Source organism: Entelurus aequoreus, linkage group LG13 (assembly GCF_033978785.1).
Source record: "Entelurus aequoreus isolate RoL-2023_Sb linkage group LG13, RoL_Eaeq_v1.1, whole genome shotgun sequence".
Classification (NCBI taxonomy): domain Eukaryota; kingdom Metazoa; phylum Chordata; class Actinopteri; order Syngnathiformes; family Syngnathidae; genus Entelurus; species Entelurus aequoreus.
The window spans coordinates 35,330,530-35,347,805 of record NC_084743.1 but is presented as its reverse complement, the minus strand read 5'-3'; the positions used below and the strand labels follow the sequence as shown (position 1 = coordinate 35,347,805).

At 40.6% G+C, this 17,276-nt stretch overlaps 1 long non-coding RNA gene across 1 annotated transcript in view; it reads left to right on the top strand.

The window, feature by feature from the left end:
- The first annotated feature begins 3,508 nt into the window (after window positions 1-3,508).
- The window catches only part of LOC133663842 (uncharacterized), a 48,963-nt gene continuing 35,195 nt past the window's right edge, over window positions 3,509-17,276 (top strand). The window contains exon 1 of the long non-coding RNA XR_009828420.1: window positions 3,509-3,921. This is a non-coding gene — a long non-coding RNA (uncharacterized LOC133663842). The remainder of the gene's footprint in view (window positions 3,922-17,276) is intronic.

Genomic DNA, 17,276 nt, shown 5'->3' with positions numbered 1-17,276 from the left:
CAGCTCCCAGGCTGACCCCATGTCTCCTCCAGCTCCCAGGCTGGCCTCGACCTTCGCCCCTCGACCAGCAGCGCCGACCTCTGCACCTCGGCCAGCAGCGCCGACCTCTGCACCTCGGCCGGCTGCGCCGACCTCCGCGCCTCGGCCTGCAGCGCCGACCTCTGCACCTCGGCCAGCAGCGCCCACCCCAGCACCTCGGCCTGATCCTCAGCCATCCTCCTCGTCTCCGGCGGCGCCAATGTCTGCTGCTTCCACGCCTGCATCGGCGATGACGTCCGCTGCTTCCACGCCTGCATCGCCGATGACGTCCGCTGCTTCCACGCCGCCGATGACGTCCGCTGCTTCCACGCCGCCGATGACGTCCGCTGCTTCCACGCCGCCGGCTTCCACGCCGCCAAAGACGTCCGCCGCTTCCACGCCGCCGAAGACGTCCGCCGCTTCCACGCCGCCGAAGACGTCCGCCGCTTCCACGCCTCCGACTTCATCCTCTTCGCCTCAGACGTCACCTCCTCGTTTCCGGCGAGACGCACTATGGCGCCACACGTGTCTGCCTTCCCGACGGCCAAGATGGTGGCCATTCCTGGGTCGCCCGCCGCGCCGGCCTCAGCGGCGTTCTACTCGCCGCCGCCACCAGACTCGTCCCCGGTGGATTCGGGGACACTTGGGCCGGCGACCCACCACCAGTTCGCCCCTCCGCCCTCCCCTGTCTGTTGTTCCTGTTTGGGGGGGTTCTACTTCCAGGACATCTGGAATCTGTCCATAGGGGGGGATACTGTTACGGCTCAGACCCCTGCCGTCTGTGCGCACCTCGGGACACGCCCACGGGTGCGCACATCCAGGGATGCGCCGCGCGCGTCTCCGCCCTGCAGCAGCCACCAGCTGCAATCACTCACCAGAAATCTGCACACCTGAGATTGATGAGGGTGTGCCGGATAAAGGCAGGGTGGACCCAAGGATCGGCGCGGAAACTTAGTTTTCTCATGGTGTTCAGTAAGCAACAAGCTTTATGCTCTATTCTTGTTTTCCCTCTCCGTGGCTTACTTGTCCCTTGTTTTCTCCCGTGTCCCCGCAGTACCCTCCGCCGCCTGGACAGTGAGCTGTGCGTCTCACTATTCCCTGGATCTTCCCCTGTGTTTTGGACTGCCTTCCTCGTTTCCCGACTCCTCGCTCGCCCCCCGGACTCTGACGTCTTTCTCTGCCCCACGGACCCCTCGTGCATCTTGGACCCCTTTTGCCTTGCCCAATTTGGACTTGTCTACTTCCTCATCCAACATCACAGTAATACACAACAGCTAACTACACACATAGTCTTACATCACACACTCTGGTATTTTGGTCACACACTTCATTCTATAGTTTAGTTGTATTGTTTATTATTATTATTATTATTATTATTATATATATATATTGTCTATATACATAATAAAACATTGTTCATACTGTTCCTGGTGTATGTTTGCCGTCACCTCCCCTTTTGTCCAAACATAACACAATCAAACTCTGAACTGCTGTTTGGTGCGTAAGCACAAACAACAGTCAGGACCCATCCCGGTCAGGAGCCATCCCGGTGGGGCGGCGGAGCTCGGTTGGTAGAGTGGCTGTGCCAGCAACTTCAGGGTTCCATGTTCGATTCCCGCTTCCGCCATCCTAGTCACTGCTGTTGTGTCCTTGGGCAAGACACTTTACCCACCTGCCCCCAGTGCCACCCACACTGGTTTAAATGTAACTTAGATATTGGGTTTCACTATGTAAAGCGCTTTGAGTCACTAGAGAAAAGCGCTATATAAATATAATTCACTTCACTTCACTTCACATCCCCCAACCCGAATGCGGAGGGAAGCTACCCTCTCGTCCACTGGGTTGAACTCCAATGTGCAGGCTTTGAGCCGGGGGGAAACAAGAATGGCCACCCCAGCCTGTTGCCTCTCACTGCGTGCAACGCCAGAGTGGAAGAGAGTCCAGCCCCACTCCAGAGAACAGGTTCCAGAGCCCTTGCTGTGCGTCGAAGTGAGTTAGACTATATTTAGCCGGAACTTCTACAATAGCTCAGGCTCCTTCTCCCCCAGCGAGGTGACGTTCCACGTCCCAAGAGCTAACTTATGTAACTGAGGATCGGACCGCCAAGTGCCCTGCCTTCGGCTTCCGCCCAGCTCACAATGCACCCGACCTCTAAGGCCCATTGGAGGGGGGACCCACGTTGCCTCTTCGGGCATGGGGACAGACCCGGACACCAGGCACTCGCCATCTTGCCCCACCTCCGGACCTGGCTCCAGAGGGGGGGCCCGGTGACCCGCGTCCGGGCGAGGAAAATCTGGGTCCTTTGTTTTTATTTTCCATCAAGGTCTTCAAGCTCGATACAAAGACATAATTTTCAATATGTACAAGAATCAGGGTTTCTAACAATCACAAAGTGTTTACATTATTATTATTATTGTAATTATTTTGGTAGTTATTTACCTGTTATTGGTTGGTGTTACCATCAAATAGTACTTGTATTCATGTGACAATATACAGTATGTGTATATTGTACGTATGTACTGTATTTTTGTGCCAAAGAAAAGTGAGTAAAGTGGGTAAAAGATTATTGATAATATATTGTAATAAGACTGGTAAATTTATAATTGTATGTAATAATAATGATGATAAGAAAGCTAGTTATTTGAATTATAAAATAAGGGGTGAGAGTAAATAAGTTTCACTTCTTCCCACTCTTTTTGGATATGAAAAATCCCAACAATTATGTATTGTTTTCATTTTCTACGTGTTTTCATAGTGAAATATTGGTTTCTGTTTCTGTACCTTAATGTTTATTTCCTTTTTTCATTATTTATTTATTTGATTTGTTTTTAACATGTCCAAAATAACCTCCTACTACTACTAATTTATACAAAATGTAAAGTACAGATTATCAGAAACATTTATTAATGTAGAAAAAATATCACTTAACATCTTTGACAATCAAAGCATGATCGTAACAATCCATATTTTGTGTTATTATGCGTGAAACTGTTATCTAAACATGGAAGTGTAGATCCTCTCCTCTAAATGCAAGTGCTCCTAAAGCAGGAATACAAATTCTGTATTCCTACAAAATAGAAAATCTGGCAAGACACCAATGCACTGCAGGAATTTTTTAAATCCTCTTTAAAAATGTGTTTATATCCTTTTCGTGTTGAGTTGTTTCAAAAAGCATACTGTTTAAAAACATTTAATTAAAGCAAATTAATTGTCCAGTCATGTTATTAAAAACTTTAAAATTATCTGTCTCGGATACACTTATTAATGATAAAGATTATATATTTCTGCGCTTAATTTTGAGTTAACAATGAATAATGCAATTGTCGCAATAATTTATATATATATATATATATATATATATATATATATATATATATATATATATATATATATATATATTGAGCAAAAATCATAGTTTCAACATAAATGTACTCTACTGTTGTAACGTAAAGAGAATTGTTTCCAAAGTGTACACCGTGTCATCTTTGCGAGGTCCAGGTGGTTGAAGAATAATCCACCCTTGCGAGTAGAGCGTGCAAGAGTTGCATGTCGTCTAGACAGCGTCCTTTCGGAATGGTGGCTCTGTATGTCAAGTCCAGACAGACCAAGATAGGGGATTTGGTCATACGGGGCAGGACATTGGGACATACCGGGATCTGTGGTCCTGGGTTCAATCACCCAGTGATGGTGACGACAACGTCCCATTGGTCTAGCTGTAATTAGCTAATGGATTTTGGCTATCAGTTGTAGTTCTAGCAGCTGTCAGTCACAGCCTGATTGTCCTCCAGACAGACAGTATCTTAGGACATAACATGCATGGCAACGAGTCACTGGAAGAGGAAGACTGGATCAAACATAATGGACATCTTTCTTGGATTACTCATGCACTCATACAGCACTGAGGTGAGTGGAATTATTTTCAATGATTTCGTCTCTGCACCGGGTTTGTTAGATGTCGTTTTCCTTTGTAATGTATTGCAGATAGAATATACAAACATATAAAATACACATATATAATAGATGAATGGGAAAGTTAGCCTTTAGCACCCTGAAAGTTGTGTAAGTTAAAACCTGTCACATGACAATGTTCATTCTGTTTGGTGTTCCTACAGAAAAGGCCAGTTCAGACTTTAGCTGGACTGTTCTGATCTATTCTATTCTACTTGCATGTGAAATAATCTATCTACTGTTATTGTGGACTTGTCTATTGAAACCAATAATTGGTGACTTATTATGATGCACAAAAAACAACTGCTGTTATTTAACATTTAGTAATTATATTTAATTTTTTTATTACAAAAATATAATTAATTTTAGTTTTTCAGGTTTCTGGTAGTAACAAGAACATATTCCTTCATTTGAAAATTGGCATTTATTTACCCCTTGGTAAATACATTTAATGAACTGAGAAATTAATAATATAAAAATGTAAGATCTTTGAATTTGATAATGCTAATAAAAGGGAGGCATAACATAATTTGAAAATTGTTATTTATTCAACAACATTTTTTATTGTTATTAGGCTACTTCCAGGTAAATCCAGGGCTAGTACTTGAAAAACATTTAAAGCCTTTGACACAACTAGCCAACTAACAATACACATAACCTCCTGGTGTAGGTCATTATAACAACATCTCAACACAACACAGAAGAAAACTGAAAAATATCAATCTCCTCAGTCGAGTATTGATCCGATAGAACCTAAAACACCTCCAGGATTTTTCATGATGTTGTCATTTCATGCACATTTAACCAAACTAGATTACAGGGTCAGCAACCTTTTTGCTAAGAGAGCCATGAAGCCCATGTGAGAACTATATGATGTTTTGTTTTTTTAACACTGAATACAAATTCATGTGTGTATTTTTAAGACAAACCATTTATTGAGTTTAATAAGTCTAAATATATTCTTCATAATAACTTTGTTATACTGGAGCAAACCAATAATAAAAGCAATCAATATCTGGTGTGACCACCAATTTTGCCATATGCAGTGCAACACATCCCCTTCGCATAGAGTTGATCAGGTTGTAGATTGTGGCCTGCGGAATGTTGTCCCACTCTTCTTCAATGGCTGTGGGAAGTTGATGGATATTGTCAGGAACTGGAACCTGCTGTCATATATGCCGATCCACAGCATCCCATGCGCAGATCCTTGCAACATGGGGCCGTGCATTGTCATGCTGCAACATGGGGTGATAGTAGATATATAACTATTGAACATGAGTAACATCAAGAGTAAGATTACTAATTCAATGCTAACATTTAAGTGGGTCACAAGCCTTTCTGTAGTGGAAATGTTGTGCCCAAGGTCAAAAAGGTTCAGAACTCCCGATTTACTGCACATTCATGTTATCATGCTCCTTCCTACCTGTGACATTTTGCTATGTTTTCAAACTAGCAGGAGACATGTACCAATGTTTATGGGCATTTTAAAAGCAGTCCTGCAGGACCTGTACACTGAAATCCTCTTTTTTCAGCATTCAATGTGCGCTCATGGGAGAGAGGTTGCACTTATTACACTCAACGCGTGAAAAAATGCAAACTTTCATATAGGTGATACGCTACCGATGTATATCTAAAAAACTAACGTCATTTAACATAAAATGCCAACAGACACTAAAAGGCATCGATTTAATTTGTTTTAATCAGACCCTTAAGTCACCCAGCTAATATTTTAGAAAAGGATGTTGCTGAATTTCTGACAGTCCAAATATGTTGACACACACGTGTAGGACCGAGAATCCTCTGTCCACCGCCTGTCTTTGCAGCATGAGCACCTCCTTTCTCACAGCCGTGTGCGTAACTATCTGTTAGCACATACTTTTCAGAGGCGCTAAATAAAACGCAAAATAGTGCTCGTGAAACAGTGATCAGTGATGATGAATCCCGTTGCGTGTGCTGTATAATATATTTGCATATTGTGGGCGTTCTGATAATCAGTATATATTCTGCATATTCATGAAGACAGAGACACTAAAAGGATTATGCTCCTTATTCTGCTCACTTAAAAGACGCAATCCACTGCGCACGTGTTAAGTCGATCAGTTTTGCGTGTGCTATCAAGTTTGCATGTGTTTAGTACGCGCAAACCTTTAGCAGATCATGCATTGTCATCCACAACAATTCCACTTCCAACTAGAGGAATGTACTTATTTTTTATATAAGTTGTAGATGTTGTTTTATGTCTCATTTAATTATTGACACTGAATTAATCATTTTACTTTTGATTTTAATCGTATTTATTGATTATAATTAACCTACTTACAGTTTAATTGGATGAACCTTGTCAAATTATATGAAACCAAGTGTTAATCGAAAATATTATTTTACGACTTAGGTCAGGCTGATTCAAAAATAAGTGCCAATCAAATACATTGAATAGGAAAAGACTGAACAAAAGAGAAAAATATATTTCCATGCAATTACACAGCTCTAAAATAAATACATTATCACTAAATTAATACGAAAAATAAAGTGCAAAATGAAAATTCAGCTTCACCACTTTAGTCATAAATTTTGTGCTAAAGACATGAAGAAAATAACAGCCAATAAACAGAGATAAATAAGGGTTTACTGTATCTGATTTTTGTATGATCCAGTCGTTGTCTGACCTTCTTGGAACAGATTACTAACAAAACTCAAGAAAAGACTGAAAAAAAAGAAAAATACATTTACATGCAATTACGCAGCGCTAAAATGAAAACATAACTAAATTAATAAAAAAATACAAGTGCAAATTAAATTTCAGCTTCACCACTTTCGTCATAAATTTTGCGCTAAAGACATGAAGAAAATAACAGCCAATGAACAGCGATAAACAAGGGTTTACTGTATCCGATTTTTGTATGATCCAGTCGTTGTCGGACCTTCTTGGAACAGATTACTAATAAAACTCAAAGTATCAGTGGAGTTAGTAAGACCGTACAAGTGTGTCACAGTTACAAAGAACATTACAACCATTGGTAACACATTTGCAAAACACCAAGCTGATGTAATGTTATCTGAATAAACGAAGGCCCGAAACGTTTGCTGCAAGGCATTTTCGGCAGTGATAATCACAACCAAATCCAGTAAAATCCTGGCTTGGAGAGACTGGATCTGAACACTGAACCAGCCTCACACATATTTGCAAAGCACGGAATGTTACTTTTTACCACAGAGTGTGTACTACTGTCAATGCCCTTTTAATAGGAACAGCCATCAGGCAGCTGTTGCGGCTGAGCCGAAGGGAAAAACGCTGGAAACATGCAGCATGTCAGAAGCTCATTAACAAACGGAGCAGCGTTTATAACACTGCTGAGAGGAACAGTAAATCACTGTACTAGCATTCAGTACTGAGCGGAGTCTCGCCCTCCTAAACGCTCTGCTCGCCGTCCGACACACAACACTGAGTGTGTTTGTGTGCGCTTACTCACACAATGCTGCTGATACTGTTTTTATTGTGCTTTGTTCTTGTGCAACGGCTGCTGATGTTCAGCGTCGTGTAAACGCTTGGCAGCAACTGAGTTTTTGGATTTTCTTAGTTTCAGGACCTTAGACTTAGGGTATTTTTCCTCAGGTTTTACCAGATTCACTCAAACGAGGGTGTCCAAAGCCAATTTTCAAGATTGAGCAGTCATGGTAAAAAGAGTAAATGCTGTTGATCAATTCCAGACTTGATTAGTGAATTTCCACAAAGTAGAAATTGTCATTTATAAATCAAATATCTTTAGTTAGTAGGGATGTCCCCATTCGCTTTTTTGGCCTTCAGTCCCAAGCCAAATGTTTGACCTCACATCTGATCTGATTTCAAGTCCCGATCCGATACTCTGAGAATAGATAATATAATTATTAAATGTTTTATGGCAAGTAACTAAAGTAAACACATAGCTCGGCTGGTAAAGTGGCCGTGCCAGCAACTTGAGGGTTCCAGGTTCGATTCCCGCTTCCGCCATCCTAGTCACTGCCGTTGTGTCCTTGGGCAAGACACTTTACCCACCTGCTCCCAGTGCCACCCACACTGGTTTGAATGTAACTTAGATATTGGGTTTCACTATGTAAAGCGCTTTGAGTCACTAGAGAAGAGCGCTATATAAATATAATTCACTTCACAATGACACATTTTTATGAAGCTTATTTTATTACATTTAGAATTTGTGAGTATTTTTGGAAATCAGATTAAGTATTAAATTAGTGCGCAATATGGGTGTTAAGTAGGGATGTTTATTGTTAAGATTTTATTGGTACGATACCCTTGTCGATATTCCTTTTCAATGCCGGTATTTATCGGTACTCCTGTCCGTACTATATGTAATTTGTGGAAATAAAGATGTGGAAAGAATGCTTTTTAATTAGCATTTTAATAAGCACAAATTGAACCATAACCAAAACACCCCCACCTCGATGTACTGTAACATCTCAGAGTCGGGAAGTATTTTATCAACACCTGTTTTTTTAGGTCTTAAAGAAGTCAACTATGTGTGCAGTGGAAGTTGAAATGCAGTCATTTCATCTTCTTGTAAACACCACACAAATCCATCACAGTGTTTCTATTCATTACAATTACACTAAACTGGAAGCAATATTTATATATGGCATGCTGTGCAAAACATAGACCTCCTATCAAATATAATCATATAAATCAATACACGCTGCAAAAACTGAAATATAAGTAAGATTAAATATCTCAAATAAGGGTGATATTTGCTTATTTTCTGTCTGATAAGATAATTCTTCTCAGTAAGCAGATGTTATGCTAGAGTGTTTTACTTGTTTGAAGGGTTTTGGTCCTAAATTATTTCAGTAAGATATTACATCTTGTTGCTGACATTTTATGACCTATATTGAGTAAAACATGCTTGAAACTAGAATATCAACTGTTGCAAAGCTGTGTCATCAACACTCACAAGTATAAAACTACTTTTTTTAAAGTAATACATTCTTATTTCAAGCATGTAAAAAAAAATCATGACTTTGACACAATTGTGTCTCATATTAAAACAGATGACAGCCAAATGGACTTTGCTGTTTTATTTTCAATGAAACAATAGAAAATACGTACTCATATAGTAGTACAGTTGTTATTAGTGAGAATATACTTATTTTAAGGTATTTTTGGGTTCATTGAGGTTAGTTAATTTTACTTGTTTTGGAAAGTCTTGACGAGACAAATTTTCTTGTTCTATTGGCAGATAATTTTTCTAAGTTCAAATAAAATACCCCTAATTTTTGTAATTTTTGTTCTTGTTTTTGAACACTGACTTTTTGCAGTGCAATCAATTAGCATGTTATGTGGGTGTGAATTTTGTAACAATAGGAATTGTTATTTGTGTTTATGTTGCACATGGACATATTTGAGTGACCATACTTACCAACCCTCCCGAATTTTCCGGGAGACTCCCGAAATTCAGCACCTCTCTCGAAAACCTCCCGGGACAAATATTCTCCTGAAAATGGCCACGCCCTCTCCAGCTCCATGCGGACCTGAGTGAGGACAGCCTTTTTTCACGTCCGCTTTCCCACGATATAAACAGCGTGCCTGCCCAGTCACGTTTTTCCATATGAAAAATGCTCATCGGCATACCGCCGATGAGCATGGTGCAGATGGAGAACATCTTCTCGGCGTTGCCAAAGCCGACGCTGGTCAGGCTGCTGAGGGTGAAGTAGAGGCGGCGATGTACGAGCTGCGCACCGACGGGCCGCCGACCGTGTTGTTGACGTAAGGCATCTCCATGGGGAAGAGACGGGAGGACAACAGGGTGACAAGAACTAAATCATCCAGACTAGAGATAAATTGTATTATTATGTCTATCTTACCTAAAAATAAATATATTTATTAATAAAAAAATAAAAAAAACTAAATACATTTTTACTATATTTTGCTAAAAACATCAAAATTAATTATATTTTTATTTGTATTTTTTCTGACTCCTTATTACATCCAGCCATAGAATTATACATTAAAATAAACATATTTTAAATAAATAATTTTAAATGATCATAATAATTAATTTAAAATGACCATATTTAATTATTAAAATAATTGCTTGTTTATCAACATCTTTAGAATTTTATTCATTACATTTTGAAGCTCTCAGAAGCCAAGTTATGTTGTATTCCTTAAGATTTATTTATGCAAGTTTGAAGTATCAATTATCTAAACACAGTTTTGTTTGCATATTTTCAGGATGTAGATATATATATATATATATATATATATATATATATATATATATATATACATATATATATGAAATACTTGACTTGGTGAATTTTAGCTGTAAATATACTCCTCCCCTCTTAACCACACCCCCAACCACGCCCCACCCCGACCACGCCCCCCATCCCCCACCCCCCACCTCCCGAAATCGGAGGTTTCAAGGTTGGCAAGTATGTGACTGACGGACCGGAAGCCGTAGTGTAGCCGTAGGATGCTATCTTGCTTCAAAGCAACTTTATGGATTATTATATGACCTCATTATTTCACTTTTTTGAGTGGATTAAAGGCCTACTGAAATGAATTTTTTTTATTTAAACGGGGATAGCAGATCCATTCTATGTGTCATACTTGATCATTTCGCGATATTTTTACTGAAAGGATTTAGTATAGAACAACGACGATAAAGTTCGCAACTTTTGGTCTCTGATAAAAAAAAGCCTTGCCCCTACCGGAAGTAGCGTGACGACACCGGTGGAAGGGCTGCTCACATTTTCCTATTGTTTAGACCAGCAGCGAGAGAGATTCGGACCGAGAAAGCGACGATTACCCCATTAATTTGAGCGAGGATGAACGATTCGTGGATGAGGAACGTGAAAGTGAAGGACTAGCGTGCAGTGCAGAACGTATCTTTTTTCGCTCTGACTGTAACTTAGGTACAAGCTGGCTCATTGGATTCCACACTCTCTCCTTTTTCTATTCTGGATCACGGATTTGTATTTTAAACCACCTCAGATACTATATCCTCTTGAAAATGAGAGTCAAGAATGCGAAATGGACATTCACAGTGACTTTTATCTCCACAACAATACATCGGTGAAGCACTTTAGCTACGGAGCTAAGGTGATAGCATCGTGCTTAAATGCAGATATAAACAAAATAAATAAGCCCCTGACTGGAAGGATAGACAGAAGATCAACAATACTACCAAACTCTGGACATGTAACTACACGGTTAATGCTTTCCAGCTTGGCGAAGCTTAGCAATGCTGTTGCTAACGACGCCATTGAAGCTAACTTAGCTACGGAACCTCGACAGAGCTATGCTAAAAACATTAGCTCTGCACCTACGCCAGCCAGCTCTCATCTGCTCATCACGACCCGTGCTCACCTGCGTTCCAGCGATCGACGGTACAAGGAAGGACTTCACCCGATCACCGATGCGGTCGGCGGCCCGGAGACGGAGGAAGTCAAGGTGAGGTCATTCGGCTAGTGCGTCTGCTAACCTCAAAGTCCTCCTAGTTGTGTTGCTGTAGTCCGCCGCTAATACACCGATCCCACCTACAACTTTCTTCTTTGCAGTCTCCATTGTTCATTAAACAAATTGCAAAAGATTCACCAACACAGATGTCCAGAATACTGTGGAATTTTGAGATGAAAACAGAGCTTTTTGTATTGGATTCAATGTGTCCGCATACTTCCGTTTCAACGATTGACGTCACGCGCATACGTCATCATACATAGACGTTTTCAACTGGAAGTTTAGCTGGAAATTTAAAATTGCACTTTATAAGTTAACCCGGCCGTATTGGCATGTGTTGCAATGTTAAGATTTCATCATTGATATATAAACTATCAGACTGTGTGGTCGGTAGTAGTGGGTTTCAGTAGGCCTTTAATATTGGCCTGTTGATTAATGGAGAATGCTAGATGGACAGTCATGACTTGTCGTGAGTAAAGTGCATTCACTTCAAACTGACACAGCGTGCGTGACTTTAAGGAACTTTTTAGGATGAAATCTTGATGTATTACAAACCTTTGAGTGGTTTTGCTGATGGGGATGGGGGTAATCTATTTGCAATGCTGCCTGCTGAAAATTATGGAAAGCGCCACTCTGCACAGCAACTGATGCTGTGGTCAAAGTTGAAATTACCACATAACACATTTTAAGATATTGAACTCTCTATTGCCATCTGGCAGCTAAAGTGGATAGTGCACCCCCCCCAATTCGTCACGTCTCATATGTTAGGTAAATCGCGACGAATGGGGCCTTCTAAACCCCATTCCAATTTTATGTAGCATGTTTAGCCATTCCTTTTCCTTTAGTCCTACAGCGATAATGTGACCTAAATTTTTTTTTTTTCCGCCACAATGGTGAGTATTAGTATCTTAAAAGCAGCTTCGCACTGTGGATAGATGACACGTTCGTGGCAGATTGCTCTTGAATTGGAGCTGGCGATTTGGCAAGACATGCAACCTCATCGAATTCATGCAGCGCCTGCATATGTGTAACAATAAATATGGAAATGTAATTGTGGCTCCCTAAACGTGCATCCCTTTTGAAGGAATCTTTCAAAAGTACAATATTTAGCATGTAAACAGAACGCTGGGACACAGCTGAGGTAAATATCTGAAGGCTTGTTTATCTTTTTAGGAGGCATTTGACATGTCAGCATTTTGCTGCTTTATGGGGGGCAGAGCAGTAAAACTGATTTCATTGAATTTCAATAGGGGATGTTGATTTAAGATACAAGTGTTTTGAGTTAAGAGCTGCACCTCAGAACCAATTGTAAATGGTAGTAGTATTTTATATGTAGAAATAATGCTGATTATCAGGACTCCCAACAAACATGGAGAAGATGCAAATATAATGGTTTAGCCCTCGCATTGTAATTCATCAAGTCTAAAACTGTTTTGCATTTATATTTACTTAGTATGTTAGGAATCTCAGAGCAAACTGGCAGATTTACTGGACTGTACGTACAGTATGTACAAATGGATGTACTGTGGTCAGAAGGAAAATATCGCTGCAATATGACAGACAATGAAGAGAGATTATCTTCTGTGTTCATGTTGACAATCAACATATTTTTGTCAGAAATGAAAAAATTTGACATACTGTATTGTCTGTCCAGCAATTCCATCTTTGAGCTGATGGATGGCTTAAAGGCCTACTGAAACCCACTACTACCGACCACGCAGTCTGATAGTTTTTATATCAATGATGAAATCTTAACATTGCAACACATGCCAATACGGCCGGGTTAGATTAGTAAAGTGCATTTTTAAATTTCCCGCGAAAAATCCTGCTGAAAACGTCTCGGTATGATGACGTTTGCGCGTGACGTCACGGATTGTAGCGGACATTTTGGGACACCATTGTGGTCAGCTATTAAGTCGTCTGTTTTCATCGCAAAATTCCACAGTATTCTGGACATCTGTGTTGGTGAATCTTTTGCAATTTGTTCAATGAACAATGGAGAGAGCAAAGAAGAAAGCTGTAGGTGGGAAGCGGTGTATTAGCGGCCGGCTGCAGCAACTCAAACACATAACGGCTGCGTCGTAGCCGGTGTTTCATTGTTTACATTCCCGAAATATGACAGTCAAGCTTTACCATTGGCCTGTGGAGAACTGGGACAACAGAGACTCTTACCAGGAGGACTTTGAGTTGGATATGCGCTACCGTGAGTACCCAGCTGCGGCTTCCAAACATTTGATCACTTGCCCGTACGTGCGTGCCGCTATGTGCATGTCACGTACGTAACTTTGGGGAAATATATGTGCTGTATGAACTTTGCGGAGGTGAACGGTACTTTGGGCTGTGGGATTGAGTGTGTTGTGCGGGTTATATGGACGGGAGGGGGTAGGTGTTTGTTATGCGAGATTAATTTGTGGCATATTAAATATAAGCCTGGTTGTGTTGTGGCTAATAGAGTATATATATGTCTTGTGTTTATTTACTGTTTAGTCATTCCCAGCTGAATATCAGGTCCCACCCGCGTCTCACAGCATCTTCCCTATCTGAATCACTTCCACTGCCCTCTAATCCTTCACTCTCACTTTCCTCATCCACAAATCTTTCATCCTCGCTCAAATTAATGGGGTAATTGTCGCTTTCTCGGTCCGAATCGCTCTCACTCCTGGTGGCCATGATTGTAAACAATGTCCAGATGTGAGGAGCTCCACAACCTGTGACGTCACGCTACTTCCGGTACAGGCAAGGCTTTTTTATCAGCGACCAAAAGTTGCGAACTTTATCGTCGATGTTCTCTACTAAATCCTTTCAGCAAAAATATGGCAATATCGCGAAATGATCAAGTACGACACATAGAATGGACCTGCTATCCCCGTTTAAATAAGAACATTTCATTTCAGTAGGCCTTTAAGGGCTGATTAGTAGACAGCAAATTGTGTGACTGCGTAAGAGCTTAAAGTCAGCTAAAATGCTGTAAGGAAAATCCTTAATACAGATAATGTTACGACCGGGTCGCATGGTGATGTGGGGTTTGCTCTCCCAGGGTGCAAGTGGACGACTCCGGACAGGACTTGCAGGTAGAAACATGATTTAATAGTAAAATAACACTCAAAGAGGTACAAAACAAAAACAAACCGACGGAACAAGTTGCCGATCGCACGGGAAGCTAAGGCTACTACTTAGCACTTAGCTTCCAAACATTTGATCGCTTGCCCGTACGTGCGTGTCGCTATGTGCATGTCACGTACGTAACTTTGGGGAAATATATGTTTCTTGCCGACTCTGATGGCGGCCGGGGTGTCGTCGAAAGCTACAACGCCCGCCGCCGCTCCGTAGTTAGCTTCAATTGTTAAGCTTCGCCAAGCTGGAAATTATTAACCGTGTATTTACATGTTCATGGTTTAATAGTATTGTTGATCTTCTGTCTATCCTTCCAGTCAGGGTATTTTTAAATTGTGTTTCTATCTGCATTTGAGCCTGATGCTATCACGTTAGCTCCGTAGCTAAGTTAGCTCCAATTGTTAAGCTTCGCCAAGCTGGAAATTATTAACCGTGTATTTACATGTTCATGGTTTAATAGTATTGTTGATCTTCTGTCTATCCTTCCAGTCAGGGTTTTTTAAAATTTTGTTTCTATCTGCATTTGAGCCCGATGCTATCATGTTAGCTCCGTAGCTAAAGTGCGTCAACGATGTATTGTCGTGGAGATAAAAGTCACTGTGAATGTCCATTTCGCGTTCTCGACTCTCATTTTCAAGAGGATATAGTATCCGAGGTGGTTTGAAATACAAATCCGTGATCCACAATAGAAAAAGGAGATTGTGTGGAATCCAATGAGACCTTGTACCTAAGTTACGGTTAGAGCGAAAAAAGATACACCCTGCATTGCCTCTCTAGTCCTTCACTCTAACGTTCCCCATCCACGAATCTTTCATCCTTGCTCAAATTAATGGGGTAATCATCACTTTCTCGGTCCGAATCTCTGTCGCTCCATTGTAAACAATGGGGAATTGTGAGGAATCCTTCCTCCTGTGACGTCACGCTACTTCCGGTAAGGCAAGGCTTTTTTTTATCAGCGACCAAAAGTTGTGAACTTTATCGTCGTTGTTCTATACTAAATCCTTTCAGCAAAAATATGGCAATATCGCGAAATGATCAAGTATGACACATAGAATGGATCTGCTATCCCCGTTTAAATAAAAAAAAATCATTTCAGTAGGCCTTTAAGAGGTTATTCAAATTAATAGTGCTTACAAAGTACAAAGTAGAAGAATTATGAGAAATACCTTCAACCTTATTGAAAATGGGATATTCTTAATCTCAGTATGTTTATCATGACTGACTTAATTATCTATTACAACAACTGCTGTATTAATCATTCACTGATGTAATTGTGCTACAAAAAGAAGTTAGTCAATGAACGTAGGTATTTGTAAATGCATTGAAGTGGGAAAGGGGTAGGATTAAATAAGCTTTGCTTCTTCCTACTCCTTTTTGAACAGAATGTAAAGAGAAATGATATGAAATTGTGATGTATTGTGCTGTAAGTGTGTTCATGTTCGAAATAAATTAAAGAAAGAAAGAAAAAATAGACAGTTTTTCAAAAAGTCAGAGAAAATGTGGAATAGAAAAATAAATAAATCAGGAATTGTTTTTAAATGTGTCTATAGCTCGCCATCGTGTTCTTAATGAGTTTAGCATTTTGATGTTGGAATTGTTTGAGAAGCATCAAAATTAAGTAATAAGAATACACCTCACTTTTAAGAGGATTCTGTTTTCGGATATCGTACGACCAAACGTTGCTACATAACAAACTAACCCACATCGGTTTACTGCATGAAAAACAATACTTTTTTTCGTTTCGGTTTACATTTGATTCGATCTGTCTTGGACTTTATGGTAAGTATTGCAAACAAAAACCGAGACACCCCTTTGTAAATAAAAAAAACAACATTATTTACTGTGGATGTAAACCGTCAGCTGCGCGTCGCATCTTTTCATCTCCTACAAGAAACATTGCCAAAGGAAAGACTCTGGAACCCAGTGAACACATCAATCCTTCATGCACCAGCTCTTGATGACCTCCTCCAACAAGATATCCATCAGTCCCGACACAAACCAAACGGGATCACAGTCCGAGTGAATTGTGTCATTGTGAGGCTGATAATGGCTGCCTTCTTACACACATTACATGCAAGTCGGGGGGCGCTCGCCTTGGTCGCCTGTTTCTGCGTGAAGTAAAATGCCTCCCATTGAATAGGGCATAGGCAGAGCTGTTAAACGTTTATGGAGGTTGTTTAAACAGCCGTTAACTGCAGATTAAGCGGGATCTGTGCCTCTGGCTTCGAAAACTCTGCTGTACAGATCCTGTGGACGCAAACACACAAACGCCTTCATGCAAGCACAAGGGAACACACTCAGTTTGACAACCCTGTAAGACTGAACACACACACACTCCCGCACACACACACATACAATGGCAGAGACTCATACCTCCAAAACTCCTATAAACAAACTTCTAAGGCCAGTTGCAAAATTAAGAATTTACATTTTGCACTGTTGGATCTTAAGAAGGTTCTAAGTAGGGCTTTAAAATGCAAAATGAAGAAATGGGAGTGAAACAAAAAAAATGTTGACTAGCAAAGTGAAATATGCTGTTCATCAGCTGATCAAAAGTTTAAGACCACAGCCTTTTTAAGGGAAACTTCCCTTTTTTTGGAACTTTGCCTATTGTTCACAGTCGTTATGAGAGACAAGACGACAGATTTATTCATTTTTTAATGCATTCTAACTATAGATGTCCGATAATGGCTTTTTTGCCGATATCCGATATTCCGATATTGTCCAACTCTTAATTACCGATTCC